Source organism: Capricornis sumatraensis, chromosome 22 (genome assembly GCF_032405125.1).
Source record: "Capricornis sumatraensis isolate serow.1 chromosome 22, serow.2, whole genome shotgun sequence".
NCBI lineage: Eukaryota > Metazoa > Chordata > Mammalia > Artiodactyla > Bovidae > Capricornis > Capricornis sumatraensis.
The window spans coordinates 44722214-44724470 of record NC_091090.1 but is presented as its reverse complement, the minus strand read 5'-3'; positions in this window follow the sequence as shown (position 1 = coordinate 44724470).

The following is a 2257-nucleotide window of genomic DNA, read 5'->3' as shown; positions in this document are numbered from 1 at the left end:
TAACACCTGGTCATTTCTGTCACCAGTCCCACAGTTCGTTCCCGTTTGAGCTGCAGCAAAAGCCTACATTATTATAGAGACAAAGTTGGGAGGGGCACCTTATCTTCTTCAAGACACTGCCCTGCATCAGAAGGCTAGGAGGAGTTTTTTTTTTTTTTTCCTTTGGAATAAAATTCTGTAACTTGAAATCATCATTGGCATAAAAAATCCTTAAAAAGTCCTTCAAGGGTGCTGTATTCTTCTGAGCATTGAACCAGAAAGATTAACCAGGAGACGCTGGCCAGTCAAGGTTGAGTGATCTATCAAAAGATGCCAGGGATATTCTCCTGCTATTAGTCAATTTCTTCAGGGACAGCACGGTGTCAGCGTTCCTTTCCTTTCTCTAGAGAGACAGGCATGATATCAGCTTTGGGATTAGACTTCTTACGCATACATTCTCGTTGTGTCCCTCAGTTCTACGACAGAGGCCTTATGATCATCACAATTTCATTATCTTAAAACTCAGTCTCAGTTTTTTTTCCCGTTTGATTTCTACTTTAACAATTATAAAATTTCCAAAGGAAGGTGGATGTTAAAAACACGAAATGTTTGATCCGATCATAAGCAGCAGCTCTCCCTCTCTACCCCTCCCAACACTCACCCCTGGTTCTGCAACCCAGAGGTGATCATTCGGAATTCTAAATGACCAGGTCCCCCACATACCTCTAAGGAATGTGCTTATGCTATTGGTTGTTGGTTTATCAAGTCTAAGTGTTAGAGTCTGAATTTCTCTCATAATAGATGAGAATTTAACTTTTTAAAGGAAGCCTTTCATGCAGATGAAAAAATCAAAGCTCAGGAAGTTTAAGGGACTTGTTCAAATTCATATGCCAACAGAACTCACACACCATTAGAACCTATAGAGTAGAAATTAGGGCCTGTGTCTTCTAAGTTAAGAATCCGTGTAATTCCCACCACGTTGTGGGAGCCACTAAAACAGCGCTGACTACCTCACCCCCTACTTTGCCAACTAAGGTCCGTCTAGTCAAGGCTATGGTTTTTCCTGTGGTCATGTATGGATGTGAGAGTTGGACTGTGAAGAGGGCTGAGCGCCGAAGAATTGATGCTTTTGAACTGTGGTGTTGGAGAAGACTCTTGAGAGTCCCTTGGACTGCAAGGAGATCCAACCAGTCCATTCTGAAGGAGATCAGCCCTGGGATTTCTTTGGAAGGAATGATGCTAAAGCTGAAGCTCCAGTACTTTGGCCACCTCATCCGAAGAGTTGACTCATTGGAAAAGACTCTGATGCTGGGAGGGATTGAGGGCAGGAGAAGAAGGGGACGACCGTGGATGAGATGGCTGGATGGCATCACGGACTCGATGGATGTGAGTCTGAGTGAACTGTGGGGGTTGGTGATGGACAGGGAGGCCTGGCGTGCTGCGATTCATGGGGTTGCAAAGAGTCGGACACGACTGAGGGACTGAACTGAACTGAACCTCTCCCCCACCAACCAGGGTTGCAAGCACTTGCTATTCAGCTGCTGAGACTGATATAATAAGTCCTCTTAAAATGGAGTTGCAAGACGAAATACAAGATCCCCAGTTGAATGAGTTTCAGATAATAAATAAATAGTTTTAAAATATGAAAGTGAAAGTGTTAGTCGGTCAGTCACGTCCAACTCTTTGTAACCCCATGGACTGTAGCCCACCAGTCTCCTCTGTCCATGGAATTCTCCAGGCAAGAATACTGGAGTGGGTAGCCATTCCCTTCTCCAGGGGATCTTCCAGACCAAGGGATTGAACCCAGGTCTCCCATAATACAGATTCTTTACTGTCTGAGTCAATAGGGAAGCCGAGTGTGTCACAGACATTGCATGTGTTATGCATGCTGAATTGTTATTTATACTTTTATTTGCTAAATCTGGTGATCCTACCTTAAAAGTATGAATCTAGGCCTTCTACTTACTCTGATTTTAAAACTCTAGAACTATGGATATAGTAAGAGGTCTATGATTAATCCATGATAAAGAAATTTTTCTGAGACTGATATTATTCATGGTTTCCAAATAGATAAAATAAAAGCCAACAAAACAAAAATACAGTGTTTAGGGATATAGACATATAAAATTATTAGAAGAAAAGAAAGCAATTTAGTGACAAAATTCAGGAGAGTGGCTTTCTGGGAAGTGGGGGAGATGCCTTAAGGAGTAGTACATAGGGTGCTTCTCAGATAAACTGACAGGGCGGTTGTGCTTATTTCCTGATGGTACATATTTCT